Source organism: Camellia sinensis, chromosome 6 (genome assembly GCF_055761805.1).
Source record: "Camellia sinensis isolate YWXY chromosome 6, ASM5576180v1, whole genome shotgun sequence".
NCBI lineage: Eukaryota > Viridiplantae > Streptophyta > Magnoliopsida > Ericales > Theaceae > Camellia > Camellia sinensis.
In genome coordinates this window covers 69,873,997-69,890,657 of record NC_138966.1, presented here as the reverse complement: position 1 = coordinate 69,890,657, position 16,661 = coordinate 69,873,997, and the positions used below count along the sequence as shown (strand labels likewise).

Sequence of the window (16,661 nt, the reverse complement as noted above, 5' to 3'; positions counted from 1 at the left end):
GAAAAGGTACTCTTTTCACACCGAAGCTTGAAAAAGGGCCTCGGCGGGCCGGAATCGTGTAACAATCACGAGAAGGCCCGGGGGACACCCCGAACATCCCAGGAGGGACCAATTGGAGCCGTGAAAACATAACGAACAGGCACGGGGACTCTCGATTTGAAAACTAGGTCGGAAAACACACTTTTCTAACAATTAAGCTTGGAAGTAGGCCATCGGGGGGCCAAAATTATGTAACAGTCGCAACAAGGGCCGGGAACACCTCAAACACCTCGGGAGTGACAGACGCAAGTTGTGAAAGCTTACGGAACTAGCACGGGGACTCCCGGTTTGAAAACTAAGTTGAAAAGAGACACTTTTTCCACGCTTAGGCTTGGAAATAGGACACCGGGGAGGAAGCCAAAAACGTGTCACAGTCGCAAGAAGGACCGAGAAATGCCAAAAACACCTCGGGAGGGTCCAAGAGGTAAGTTGCGGAGCCTTACGGAAGTAGTACGGGACTCTCGGCTTGAGAACTAAATCAAAAAATGCACTTTTTTCACACTTAAGCTCGAAAATAAGCCGTCGGGGGCCAAAATCGTGTAACAGTCACGAGAAGGCCCAGGGAACACGTCAAACACCCCGGGAGGGACCGATGTAAGTTGTAAAAACTTACGAAACTAGCACGGGACTCCCGATTTGAAAACTAGGTCGGAAAACACACTTTTCTAACACTTAAGCACGAGCCCTCTATCAATATACGTAAGTAGAGAGATACATACATACTTATTTAGTATAAAGAAGGAAGAGCCCTCTATCAGTGTAGGTAGCAAAGAATAGAGACATGAATGTGAGTAGTGACCTATCGTTGATTATGTTATTAATGGTGGTTTAATTGGAGATAATAGGATGGTGATATAATGGTAGTTCACCTTGATGATGGACGGATATTTTGGAGGCTGTCGAAAACACACATACAATTTGGTTTGCTTGCTATGCTTTTGATTCACTTTGTCTGGTGGAGGGAGGGAGAGAGAGAGAGAGAGAGAGAACTAATCCATAATGTTCAGATTAATTAAGTGCTTTCTTGTACATCACCAACACACCTTATTGAACCAATTATAGCTTTCTAATTTGAACCAAATCTACTTAAGCCAAGCACACGTATCTTGCCTCAACCCCAAATTATTTAACGCTTAACCCCAGTCCCAGGCTGAACAAGCAGGCTCTGTGCCAACTCCAGGTCATTATGGTCCTAAAGCTATAACAAGTGGATGATAAGGAGAAGTGCTTCTGAAGCAGTCATGTAATTGGATAGGAATTTATGGAAAATCTCCATAAGACTGCTGCATGGCATATGCTATACCGTACAAAATGTTGGATGACAATAAAAAGTAAATGTAAAAATGAGGATATAGACACAGACACAGACAGGAGGGGGGCACAACAATAAGAAATGACTACATTTCTCTAAAGCTACAAGTAGCACGAAGCATAGACAATATGAGGTGCTACATTTCTCTAGAGCTACAAGTAACATGAAGCATAGACAATATGAGGTGAAGGAGCACAGGATGGTTTAAGAGTAGCAACGAAGGCATAAAATATTGTCAAGAAGGAATAACAGAAACTAAGTTATAGGTGCCTCAAAGACAGAAGAAAAACACACACAAAAAAAATGAGAATTGAGACCATGAGAAAGGGCATAGTTATTCTAAAATTGAAAAAAATATATATGTATATATATATATATGTATGTATGTGTGTGTACTCTAAGAACAACCATACGCAAGAGGAACCATGTTGCCAACCTCAACCCAAGTAACCATGATTAGTCTGAGTTCAATACATTGGAGTATAAGAAACATCTGAACTATCAATAATACAAAAATGCTAGAAACACTTAAAAAAAAAAAATACCAACAGAGCGCTTGTACATAGGTCCCACCATTTGGTATGGGATTCACCAAATATTTTGTCTAGTTGGTATGCTTGTTAGTTGTCCTAACATTTTTGTCAATAATTAAGTAATAGAGATTATATGCTATAAACCATGGAACTATTCCTTGAAAATAAACCAAATATTACAAATAGCATGTGGAATACTTAATATAAGAACAGCCCTTCAGACCTCCAAATGACACGCTGCTTCCATATTGTCAATTGGAACAATTTAAAATTTTCCAAGTCAAACCACAATAGAACCAAGACAACTCCATTTGTGGCATTTGGTTAAAGTGGATCTACTTCAAATTAAACAAAAAGTTAGCTTTTTTCAAAAAAACATCCAATCATGCCTCTTAGCTTATTGGTTGTTTTGGGCCCACTGATACTTGCATTGAATTTATCAACAACAAAAAAAGAATTTATCAACAAAAAAAAATAAAAAAAAAATACTTGCATTGTAGTATATTAACTTTAAAACTTGGCCCCTGGCAAAAGTTATAATTCTATATGTGACCCAATTGTAGCACTTTTTAAACAACCTTTGCCTAACACATTCCCAGCTGATTTTGTCAGCGTACCTAAATAAGCACCTTCAAATAGGTCTAGCAACCCCAAACGGACCCTCAAAGACAGTTCTAGATAAAAAATTTCAAGTTTTGATACTTGTTGCCTGCTTATCATGTGAACTCACATAACCCAACCATCTAAATAAGGGGAACCAACAGGTCAGTTATTCCCCTGAACCTTTCTATATACCAAATCCACATCGTTAATTTTCTTAAAGCATCAGATAGTTCTAGAATATAGCAAAAAGCAGACAATCATACATTGATAAAGAAAAAAACCATTTTGTAATGTAGTTCTGGTGTTTAGATTTGTAGCACATTTCTGATAATTTCAATTGTAAGGCATCTGTATTACATAAGGCTGCAGTCCTGAATTTTACTTCTGCCTAAGAATTGCAAACTAGTTTCAATTGGTGTAGTAAAGCTTATCTAAAGGACCATCTAAAGTTGTGAAGCAAAGATTTTGTCACATGACATATATGAAACTACATCAATCATCCTCAATACAAATTATCGTGACAAACATATATATATATATATATTCCATTAATTGGGACTGAAGTGGGTGTACTTTAAAGGGGACGATTGGTTTAGTGGTTTTAAATTCAGGCCTAATAACCTTGAAGTAGTGAGTGTGAATACAAGGCAGCTACTTTGTACATAATGATTAAAGGTCAGCTTTGTGCCTAGAACCCCATTAATAGGAACTAAACTATGTGTATTTCTATATATAAATATGTATATATACCTTTATTTTATCAATATAAAGTTCAAAATATTATTGATCACTTCATTATAAAATCAAAATCAAAACTCAAGAGAATTGCTTACCTCTTCTAACACCAATTTGATCCAAGAATGGCCCAGATTGCCTAACTAAAAATGCCAAAAGTTCTGGTACATCGAGCGGTGGAACTTCCTACATCATATATATAAGAAAAGCAGAAGAAAAGAAAACATTCAGCATAGTGTATTATAGATTGTAGGAAACTAGAATCATCAATATATCCAATCTATGACAAATGTCAATCAATCCTAAGGAACAAACATACTACACCACCACATATGAAATTTTGACTATGCCTATTGGTCTGTAATTAAACCTAGGCCTGAGGTTCAGGCATCTACGTACGTGAGATGTTAGAATGTGATAAATACTGCAACATGAAACACATATCAAGGACACAATGGCATGTCAATATCCGTTACAAAATGGTGTTTAACAGAACCACCTTGATAAAAGAAGAAGAAGAAGAAGAAGAAGAAGAAGAAGAATGGCATTCATGTCCAATACAAACACCACATTGCAAAAAAATTTGTTTTCCCTGAAGAATGAAACACAATGCTAGCCTTTCAGTATGCACAACTACAGCAACATGAACTCCAACAGGACATGACCCTCCCAATTAATGAGTACAAACCACATATCATCCAACTAACAACTCAAACATAGGATGTAGGAAAAGGATTACAATAAACGTTGGAATCATAAGATTCATATTATTGACGGCTGAGAAAACAACTTCCAGTCAACAGTGCTTATATGACTATTACGTCATTGTTGAAACAACTCTCCATTTTTTAGAAAATAAATAAATATAGATATATATTAAATAAAATTCAATATTTTATCTCCTTTTCTTCCCCTAGTGCCTTCAGAAAGAAAATATAGATTATAGACTCAAAAAAAAAAGTTCTAAAAAAATTAACACAATAATGAATGATACATGAAGAGTAGTTCAATACTAACCTTTAAATCAGTTGGGTCCTTGCAAATTGCTTTCTGCAAAATAAATAATTGGGTAACAGATTAATAACGAACATATGAATCCAGCTTGCAATTCTAACGTGAAATGAAAAATAAGTAGATACGCATCAATTACTAACAAAGATAATGATCAGGAAATTCTATCATCTAGAAACAAGTATATACATTATTACCAAGCATTCACTTCCTATATTGGAATGAATCAAAACACATGTTATAGTTAGCAGCAACATTCGCACTAATCTTATGTTTACGGCCTTCCTTTTAATGAAAAAATGTTTATGCCTTAGCACATAACTAGTTCCTTGCTTACCTTCAATGGACATGGTATGCCACTTGATGCATAAATATTTGATCCCAAATAATAGCCAGCCTCGAAAGAACATAACAAGAGTACAAGACTGACAATGTATGAAACTTAATAGTCAAAACTACTGCATTTACTGCCATGCCAAAAAATCTCAATTCAAATGATAATGGATCTGCAATGTTGACTTTCAGAAAACAACTAGTTGCGTCTCTCAAAAACGGAAGGAGTGATAAAGAGTAGTAAAAACATTTTTACGCAGTTTGAACAGGGTGACAAGAGAAGTAAAAACATTTTTACGTAGTTTAATTTAAACAGGAAGATCCAACCTTGTGAGATCATTCCCTGTTGAATAAACCATGTTGGGAACTTTTAGAGATGCATACTTAGGTGATATACGTCCCAATGTCCCGTATTAACTTGCATGGACCAAGGATGGAAGAATAAACAGCAATCTACAACTTTAAGAAGATCATTTTTTATAGAAAATCGTAAAAGGCAATGAGTCTCATGAAGAGCCAACAAAAAATATACATAGTTTTGTAAATAAGAAAAATCCAAAAGAGCTTCAACAGGGTGCAAACCGGAGTACATGCAGAGAAGCAAAAATGACACAAAAAATATCTTTAGAATTAACCAAAAAAGTCCAATGATTGCAGCAAACCCCTATAGGCCACACAAATAAACTGCTTAAAAGAAGGGAAAAAAATGCTTCCATGGTCACAAACACCTCACTCCTTGAAATGAAGTCCTATACCTCTCCTTCCATAGACAACAAAAGAGGCATTAAGGACACACTTCTTAAACTGCATCCTCACTTGCTCACTCTAGACCAGCAACTGGAGTCCAAGAACTCTTAACACAAACTTTGGCATAAAACACGCCATCTGACAGAGGCAAAATGTAGCACGGACACGGACACAGACACGGGACATGACACGGACACGACACGGACACTCCATTCTTACATTGTGCTAATCTAACATGTATCGCCCTTAATACCAGCCATGCTTTGCCGTGGAAAAAATCATCGCAGCCACTCTATGGGAACATTTACTCTGGTGAAAGTTTCCTGCAGTTGAAATGCAAAATGTCATGCTTTTTGGTAACTATACAGTGCCATTCCTAGGGAACAAAATCTACGTATATCCCATGATCTACGTATATCCCAAATTTTAGTTGACTTGTATAAATCTTTCTTAGCCAGGCTTAAAATATAACCCTAATAAGCCCTCATCTATAAACAGGGTTTTATTTCACATCTAATGGTCAAACGACTATTGCAGTAACATTTCAAATAAAAAATTAATTTGACAATGCTAAAGATCTAGTGATTCAGATAAAGTGCTAATGCTTCATACTTAAAATGTTGTTTGGCACTTGAATAAGGTCTAGAGGAGATTTAGCCCTCAAAATGGAAAAGAATTTGCTTAGGATTGATAACATAACATGACAGAGATTATGAATTGTTCATTTTATTCAATTAAACCAATACGAATTTGCTTTATGCCAATCAATTCTGCAATCAATATAATAATCAATTAGACACGCAAAAGGATTCCCTTTTTCTTTTCTTTTTTCCTTCTTCTTGTCGAAAATCAAAACGGACAAAAACCACAGGACCCCGTAGCCAACCAATTCACCATTAGTAAGGGAAAAAAAAAATAGAAACAACCCAACCCTAACCCAGTTCATGTGCCTTAGGTGTTGAATCCTAAAACTTGTTAGCGTGTTTCTTATACCACTGGAAATCGGTGATGTTTGTTCCTGAATGGTTGGTAGAGTATCAAGCATCCATGATACTCTGTGAATTCACCACAAATTAAACACGATCCACCATTGACTAGGAAATCACCAAAACAAACTTAAAATGTATTAAAGTGATATAAAACGCATATTAATCAATTGATAGTGCAAGCGAATATGGATGCTTCTCTTATTTGACAAATTTATTTTGGTTAAAACTAGTTTAATTCTCCTCCCGTACGAAATTGCTGGTCCATTTTAACTATTCCAAACATCCCAAAAAAATCATCTATGTTTTTTTATTTATTCTTTCTTTCAATTTGTAGGGAAAAAAATACATTATTTATTGACCCTACTAAAAGGCATGAATGCTGAAAATTGACAAACAGTTGGGGATGGAACGAGTATTTATAAATGAGATGACTTGAAGACCAATCCCATCCAAAATCCAAGTTAAAACCACCTTAGACTTTGCAAAATCGTTGGCCACTGCTCGAGCCATGAAAATCCCTAGAGACTGCTTCCACTTGAGATCTCAGTTTTTTAATAGATTGGGTGTCTACTTCCACTTGAGATCTCAGTTTTTTAATAGATGGAAACAAAGTTGATTGAAAACTCACAATTTTCATACAATGGAAGATTTTTTCTTTCAAGCTTGTCCCTTAGCTATCCTTCAAGTCAAAAGTTTTCCTATAAAAAATTGGATATGTTGTGGCTAAGATTTTTCTTTATACTTTTGTTTGGATTTGACTTGCTTTCATATGTATTTTTTCTTCTATGATTTTGTTAAGTAGTCAAGTCACACAAGGAGGGTTCTTTCCATTCTAGTTGCTCCCAATATGTATTATTATTTCTTCTATGATTTTGCTAAGCAGACACAAAGGAGGAATAAAATGATTGATATTTGCTCCCAATAGGTATTATTTCTTCAATTGTGATTTTGAAGGTTGGAGCTAGTCCTCCTAGGCATTTGTACATCAACTTCTCAGCACACCAAAATCCCATCCAATCAATTTCCATTTGATTCAAATTCTTGTTAGCCCTCCAACACATAGGAGAATATAATGATTGATGTTGGCCCTCCAATACTACTAAATCAATGACAGCCTAAGTTTTCTAATCCAAGATTAAATAGTCTGAGAATTCAACCTGACCAGCCTTAAGACAACCAACTTTATTTTGTTCATGTTGTATCTCAAGGGGGAATAATGAAGGAGAATTTTCCTCTTCCTGGTAGATAAAATCCAGAACGAGACACAAGGAGAAATCCTGGGCAAAAATTACATAAGAGGGAAAAAGGCCAAACTATACATCAGCCCATAAGCTAAATTCTTCCGGCAAATCAATCAAGAAACAAAAGAAAGAGATTCCTAATAGTAATAGAGAGAGAGAGAGAGATTCCTAATAGTAATCTACGTTACACGGACTCGGGTGCGGGTAACGGGTACAGGGTGTGTATCTAAGGATCGGACACTTTAAAATTAAAAATTAAGGATACGTGGATACGGATCCAAATTAGGATACGGGTATGGAGATACGTTAAATAGTTATTTTTAAATATATTTATTATATGAAGATGAGTTTAAAAAGTTTAAGGAATAACAAATTTTATTAAAAAAATAACAAATAAATAATAAATAAAAATTATAAACATTATTTCAGACATAAAATAAATTATATTATATATGATAAAATAAATTATTTTAATTTTAGACATAAAAGTTATGTTATTTATGATATATTATATTATATAATATTTTTTTGAATAAATAATATTATATAATATGAATAATATTATATTAATATAATTTATATTATATATAATTCAAATTATATTAAAAAGAAAAGTCAGAGACCTATAGAAATAAAAATTGTGTTAGCTTCGCAGAGACGACGGAAGAGGAAGACCTAGAAAATTGGTTGGTAGAGCAATGACTTCGCAGAGACGACGGAAGGGGAAGACGACGAAGAGAGTCCGAGATCGAGCTCAAAGGGGAAGACGACGAAGCACAGTACATCGACTTCGCAGATCGATCAACTTCGCAGATCAAGCTTCACAGATCGATCAACTTCATAGATCGATCGATGCTCTGCAACCGATTGAAGTCGAAGGCCAGGTTCTCTCCTTGCTCTCTTCTCTTTCGATTCTTCTGCCGTATCCGTTTCTAAGGAGCCGTATCCCGGCCGTATCCCGCACCTGTACCCGTGTCGTGTCGTGTCGACACAGGTACCTTCTAAATTCCAAAGAGTCCGTGTAACATAGGTAGAGGGAAAGAAACTTGAGGCAACAGAAGATGGGCAATCCACAAACACTCATCCACAGGAGCAGAAATACATAAAGAGAGGCTAGGACAACCCTCACAAGGGTCGACTAGGCCAGAGGAGCCTTCGGCTGAAGTCGAAACAGCTCTGTGGGACCTTAGCTGGTTCCGACAGAGACTCAGAGGCAACAAAAGATGGGCAACCCACAAACACTCATCCACAGGAGCCAAAATACATAAAGAGAGGCCAGGACAACCCTCATGAGGGTCGACTAGGCCAGAGGGGCATTCGGCTGAAGTCGAAACAGCTCTATGGGACCTTGGTTGGTTCCGACAGAGACTCAAGGACCAGCGATATAGGATGGGTGGTGATAGGTGATGGCTGGTTGGTGGTAGCGGCTGTGTGAGTGACGGTTTTTAGGGTTTTGGCTCTAATACCATATAATTTAAGAGAATACAAAGCTTGAGTGATGATTATGATATCATCACCTTTTATATTAATCAATCAACTATTACAAAAGGAAGCCCTAAGGCACTGATTAAGGAATCACCTTTTATATTGATTGATTGATTGACTGATTAAAGAATCACAATCAATCAATCACAATCACAATCACAATCACAATCTAATCTAAATAAGGAAATAAGGAAATATTCTAACAGCTTCTGCTACTATAACACCCCCATCTCAAATCATAACAATTGTTCACTTTGAGCTAGGCCCTCAAGGGTTTAAAGCATGTTGTTACTTGGAAGGAATATGAACTCATTTATATAGCCCAGGAACTTTTCCCACCTAGACGATGTGGGATGGAATGTGATGTACAATAATGAAAGTGAATTCACTTATATAGCATACTTAACCAAAAATAATAACCATATAAAAATTCTTTGACAAGGAGGAGTAATGCCCTTGGACTTCTGCACGTACTTAAGTCAATAAAGGTGAACACTTTTGCAAGTGTCCCAACAATTGTTGGGCAAGAATGGACATAAGAGCATAGTCAACAAGTATTCATTATTGTCTAAACATCTATTCAACATCAAAATTGCCAAGTGAAAGGAATGTCCTCAATATCATTACCTTCCATTTGGGCAAGTGTACTAATGAAGTTTTACCAGTAAATGCACTAGCTATGTACTAAACGGAGAGGAGGGAAAGATGAATCGAGTACTCACAATACCCATAATTACTGTAAAATCCAATGACAAATTAGCAGACGTTAATCAAGTTTTTGAATATTCTACTGAAATCAAACCTTCAAGTAGCAAGGCAAGACATTGTTGATTGCCTAAATTTCAGTTTTCCCATCCTTTCTGGATAGTTCCTAGCATCCTAAATTTCTAGATGAAATAAATGAACATTCACCTTAAACATGCTTTCATATTATGCCAGCCAAACCACACGTTATGAGTATGCTTGAAACAATGGCATTTGGATCCTGTATGCACAGCGACATGCAAATTGTCTTATTATTGACTATATTGACACTTACGATATTTAACTCGCAAAGACAACAATTCTATCAGAAACTTTATTAGTCACATTACTCTCTGGATAATTTCTGATCCAACTGAAGATGAAGCATTTTCCATGTGTCTTTTCAATAAAGTAGGTATATAAGAACAACATACAATCATTTATTTATTTGAGCTGCGAACTCCTGTCTCTGTTATTTGTTCATAGCATGTAATGGACCTCTCTAATAATAACTAAAACAAACATGCAATGTATAACAAGTATTGCAGGCATGCACAGAGTGATCTTGTGTGCTCTGTGTAAACTGAAGTCTAAATGCTTCATTAGCATGTTTTTGAACAGATACTTCATTAGCCTGTTTACTAATGCCAAAATTAAGGACATTTTGCATCATCGATACTAAATGTACATCCAGGACAAAACAAATATATAAAGGGAAGGACGTGTCAATAATAGCATATGTATCAGTAATATAGTAAGCTAGAGCTTCTCGGAGCAGCAATGAACTCACCTAACATTGTTTGGGGTAAGCTCATTGAGTGCTGATTCAATAATGGTTGGGCTGAATTTAGAGGGCAAGGATGAACCCACTAGCCAATCATTAGGAGGATACAACTGCAAAATAATTTCAAACAAACAGTTGATGTCAGCAAAGCAAGTGACTGCTGAAGAAACAACATACAATCACTCAGACTGAGTTTGAACAGGATGAAGATGGGGAAAGAGAACAAAAATTCAACTATTTAATTTCATGTATTTGTTTAGCAAGAGAAGGGTGGAAAATACAACAAAGTTAAATATCTTATACAACCCACACCAGAATGGCAACTTTGCTTCTAGATTCTTACAAAAAAATACAGTCACTTTTTTCTCTCATTAAAGTAGCCAACTATTGTAACTTTCTCACAAAAAATTAAACCAAATGCAAACGAGAAAATAAATTTTCCTTTCACCTTTTCTTTCACTTCACTATCTATCACTTTTGTTTTCCATCATATTTTTTACTCTAATCAAATGGACCCTCAAGATTCTCATTGAAAAGTTGAAGTGCAAAGCAAGAAGCCAAAGAAAGAGAAGCAAAGAAAAGCTGAACTTCTTAACTACATCTTGTAAAAAAATAAATAAAAAGTGAAAAAAAAAAAAAAAAAGAAGAAGAAGAAGAGAGAATCAAAAACTACACTCAAGTCAATCAAAGAAACGTCTCCAGGAAATATCGAATTAGTAGTGGCTTATCTCCAAAAACCGGCTTTGTATGAATTTTACTTGTCAAAACAAGTCTAAGCTGAGATTGAGCCTAGCTCCTATGCTACTGAACCAAGCTCAAGCTCCTTGTACTTGGCTAGCTTCATCTCATTTACAGTCTAGATGAAGTGGGAACTTTCACCTTCATCTAGCACATGTTAGCATAATAAACTGACTCAGCTTGCTTAATATTCAATGATCCAAACTCATCAAGGCAAGTGGTGGGTTGCTCTTAAATTATCCTCCAACAATGCTTCACTGCAAAAAAGTAGCATCAATCTTTTCCTACTTAAATGGTACAAAGAAAATTCCACATAAAGACTTAAATATATAAATAAAACCATCAAAGCAATCATGGCTTACTAAGCCAAACCAAGCCTTAGCAAGCTCATCAAATAAATTGAATTCTACACCATTTATAAGTGAGCTTGACTTGTGAACTGAAGCTTGTACCCTATACAGCTTTCTGTAAAGAATGCACCTCAGACAGTAAAAAACAACAAACATCAGGATAAGAAGAAATTATACCATTCAAAACCAATCAACCACCTCTGAATTCAAATGACAGGACTTTTTTTTTTTTTTTATCAGCAAAAACAGAATTTATTGAATAGATCAAAAAAGAGGCAAGGATGAGGCATCCTCTACAAGTAAGAAAACACAGAAAGAAAATGCATCTCCAACAAAACAAAAAATAAAATCCAGAAACAACTCCTAATCCAATAACCACTTGCATATTCATGCCACCGTCATCCATCTAAGAATAATCACGGGGAGAATTTGGCTAACCATGGGCCATGCAACTTTTCAACCCCCAGTTAGCAGATAAGTGGGATCTCAAGGATGAAAAGTTCAAAGGATAAATTATTTATCAAAAAAAAAATTCAAAGGACAAATCAAAAGATGCGCAGCTTATTCATTATTTCATCCTCTTGGAAAGAAGATTAAAAAAAGAAGAAGACTATCAAGACATAGCACAAGGATGGTAACCGAGACTGGTACAACATCCAAAAAAATGAACATTCTGTCGACAAAAGAATTTGAAGAGGGTTGCACATGCTACTTTTATAAGTATGGTGGGAACCGTATGTTAAAAATGAAATTGCAATTGTCATTTCCTTTTTCCATTGTTATAAAATCCTGTTTTCTCATAAAGTTTGTACAAGAGACTATCAGGTTTGAAAGAATTTTGGTCATCATTGAAAAGAATATACAAAATAAAAATAAAGAAGATAATCCAAATTCTTAATTAAAAATCGACACAAAAATAAGAAGAAAAACATCTCCACAAAGGTAAATAGCCTAAAATTGCAATGCTTTCTAATGCAATATCATGCACAAGGATCAAAATTTTGTTGCAGCATGACATTTAAAAAGACTCCGAAAAAGGAATATCTAGTAAACATGCCGCAAATGCAATGGAAATAGCAAAAAAAACTTTGAAAGACGGGTGAACACTTGAAGCACAGAAGAAGATTTATTAATGCATATTAAAATAATTTCCAACAGCGCTATTACGGCAAAAGCACACTTAGAACAGTTTCAAAGCTGATATTCTTTTGTACTATAAAATAATCATAGACAAAATATGACATTGTCATATGAACTCAACATTTTAACACAAGTAAAACAATTCAAAATAAAGGTCATAGCAATTAGAAACTAATATTCCAAAAGATCTTCCAGTTATTCTGATGTTGGTTCACCTCTTCTCCTTATCTACTTATTCTCAAAGAAATTCGAGAATTTTTTATGCATATGCTTTTGGGTTCTAAAAACTCAACAATAAGGCTAAAAGAATAATAGCCTTTTGTTCTTTTTAGACTATATTGCTGTCGGCAATAAATTCAAAATAATAATAATAATAACCATCCCAAACATTTTACGAGCAGTTTTCAGTTTTTTATGAAAAGTTTACTTTTATGAATATCAGCATTTTGGTTTTGCAACCAAGCTTTATTGTACTAGAAAGCAAAGACATTCAGCTAATTCCATGCAAAGAGAATTTTCATTTATGTGCAGATAAAATAGATTCAAAGAAACTTTGATGTCAAATGCGTTGTCTAATTCCCCTGCTAAAATGAATATAGAGACCATCACTCTGGTCCACTATTGCCATATATGACCAAGCTTTGAAACCATACTGTTTAAAGTCTCATTTTCAAAAGAGATACCTACAAAATTAGGGCCACCATTATACAGAAGCTCCAACAACTCAAGGAACTAGACTATCTAAACCAGTAAAGATCATGTTATTGCCCATAAACTACGCATGATACGAACATGCCGACACAGGAAATTTTCAAAATATCAAGACATAACACATTAGTAATCCAAAAAAGGGATCAATATCAAATGTTTCGACTCCAAAATAAAAACTACACCTCCATTAAAGATTCTCCTGTTGTGCTCCTAGATGCATCACCAAAAACAAATCACTGAAGACTCCGGCCCATTTCTTTCTTCTTCCCTTTTTTTTTGACAAGTAAATATATTAGAAAGGTGCCAAAAAAAGGAGCACAGTCACCACTTTACACCGGCTATGTTTGATTTCGGTTTGGATTAGGCAGATAAGATACCCCCGAATGTGTAAGCCAGGCAAAGGCATTTTAGTCATTCACATGCAAAAGAGTTATCCCCGGTTTAACTATCCCACCCCTAGGACAAAATAATCCCTCATATGTAGGTAAAGGGGTCACGTGGGATTAGCTATTCTGAGCAACTTTTGCAGTACCAAATGTGGGATTATTTACGAAACAACACAAGGATGAGGGAGGAGTCACAAGTCACTACATCTTAGTTGCCAACTTCATATGCAAATGGAAATACAGCATGAGTTACATCAGACAGATCAGTAACAAAGGCACATATGCTTCCACAGTCCACCATTAACAGTTGGCCTCTGAAAACTCCCACTAATGAAAGCCAACATAACTTGATCATTCATTTAAGAATGGAAGTCAATGGCTTTCATGGATGAAATAAATAGACTTGGTTATCAAAAAGAGGACAAAGCATGTTGTTCTTCTCATGCAATATATATATATATATATATCAAGCTTTTTTTCTCTTGCTAAAAAAATAAAAGAACAGAATTCGATGTACATCATGTACTAAACAAGCTCTCAAATACTTAACACTGATAATTAAACAGACAAGACATAGATAAAAGATACTTGCAAACTGCCTTCAGACACAAAGAAAGAAAGAAAGAAAAAAAAAAAATTCAAAATGGTGCGAATCAAAGAGGGGCTCACTAACAATGGCATTTTAAAGAGCAGTTCTATTTTCACAAAAATCAATCACAAAAGCCGGCACAACTCTAACATGGTACAAGACCCTATTTGTGGAATTTAATAGGTTCATTTTAGCGAGTCAAAAACTACCCTTCGAATGTTCACAATAATACTAGAAGACAACATTTTTCATTCATGTCATTTTAACTAATACTATGAAACAACAACACTTTAAACATCAAGATGGTCAACAGAGAGAATTATCAAAGTGAACACAAATTAGACAAAAATAAAAACAAAGATCAAAAGCTTTCCTGATCTGCTGGATGAAATTACCCACATCATAACCCATACAAGTAACAGGGCATAGTATCCATTCTCGTATGCAGAAAATCAAAGCACAATCTAAAAAATAAGAAAATCATAACTAGAAAGGCCTCGAAATAAATAATTTCCTCCGCATAAAAAAGCAGTAATAACACAATGATATGGCTATGCTGCCTAGTATTGTAAGCACAGCACAATTAAAGATCTCCCCAACTTCAACAGCCAAGTATGAGCCAAAACGTTCGAAGAATCATAGCATATCATTCTTTTGAGATGAAAAACATAAATGTTTCAAGATTCCCAAAAAAAAAAAAAAAAAAAATTAAAGTACCATAGAAACACGAAACAAATGCCACTAAAACAGATCAGAATATGAAAGTAATGTGGGTTAAACAGTGTATAAACCAAACTAAAAAGAGAACTGCAATGCAATACCACTTTCAAATTAAACAAAGATCATTTCAAAAGATAGAGACATCTAATATGGTGAATCATTCAAAACTAGAGTCATCATGTACATCATGTACTAAACAAGCTCTTAAATACTTAACACTGATAATTAAACAGCCAAGACATAGATAAAAGATATTTGCAAACTGCCTTCAGACACAAAGAAAAAAAGAAAAATAAATAAATAAATCAATGAAAAGGAAACCACAGTGCAATCAATTTCAGAGTTGGGAATTTACGAGATTACCAGAATGTTCTACGAGAATTTCACACAAATTCTACAGATACAAGTCGAGAATTCAAACAACTAAATTTGGCACAATTAATATGTATATATGTAAATATATAGCACATATTATGTATGTAAAATTACTAACCTTGTCAACTGTGGCGAAAATGGACATGTTCCGTGACCTCCCAATCCCCATCCGGGTGGATGCTGCCACAGCAGGAAGAAGCGATTTCCTCCCAATCGTGTTTTTAAATTTTTTTTTCCCCTAAACGTCTCTCTCTCCCCTCCCCCATTCCCCCCTCTCTCTCTCTCCCCCTCTCTGTTTCTCTCTCTAGGGTTTCCCTGCCCTCCCATGGCTTCTCACCTCTCTTCTCTGTGCAGGTTTCTCTTCAAATCTCTCTTTCTTCGAAGCCGTTTTGGGAATCTTCAACGTTTATGGAGTGAGAGACATGGTGAATTCACATAATTTGACGGGGGACGATGATGGATCTATCGTTGGGGAGAAGAGAACGGAGAGGACGTTGAATTGGGGGTTCCGTTGCCGAAGAAGGCGAGGAATGGAGGCGGATTGGTTGGGAATGTGAAGAACGTGGAGGAGGAAGAGGGTTTCTCACTGTCCATTCTAGAGAGAGAGAGAAACCCTAACCAAAACTTTTCACAGAGCGATAGTGGGTTCGGGATGTGAGCTTAATCGCAAATGAGGAGAGGAGGATAAAAAGATATAGCCGTTGTTGGTACCAAAAACACACCTCAAAATTCTAATAAAAATTCCGATAACCAAATTCTTTTGAAATTGTAATTTGAATAAAAAAATTCAAAATTCTTTTCTAATTGTGTAATCAAACACACAATTCAAAATTTAATTTAAAATTTTTTTCAAAATTCGTAACTAAACTCTTTTTAAAATTTTATTTAAAGAAAAAATTAAAAAAATATTTTTTATTTTATGTTTTAAAATAATGATTTTATTTTTTAAAATATTTAATTTTTTTTTAATTTCAAAAAAATTTGGATGGCCATATATATATATCTAAACCATAACAAATTATTTGGCCAATACTTAAAAAAATAAGGGCAAATTACAAACACCCATCGAGGTTTGGTGAAAATACAAATTCTCCCT

At 35.2% G+C, this 16,661-nt stretch overlaps 1 long non-coding RNA gene across 1 annotated transcript; it reads right to left on the bottom strand.

The window, feature by feature from the left end:
* Nucleotides 1-4,860: 4,860 nt before the first annotated feature.
* LOC145792685 (uncharacterized) lies at nt 4,861-16,256 on the bottom strand. The gene is made up of 3 exons (XR_014332430.1): nt 15,684-16,256; nt 10,563-10,666; nt 4,861-5,636 (listed from the first exon to the last, which is right to left on the bottom strand). It is a non-coding gene; the product is annotated as an uncharacterized LOC145792685 (long non-coding RNA).
* Between the last annotated feature and the right edge of the window lie 405 nt (nt 16,257-16,661).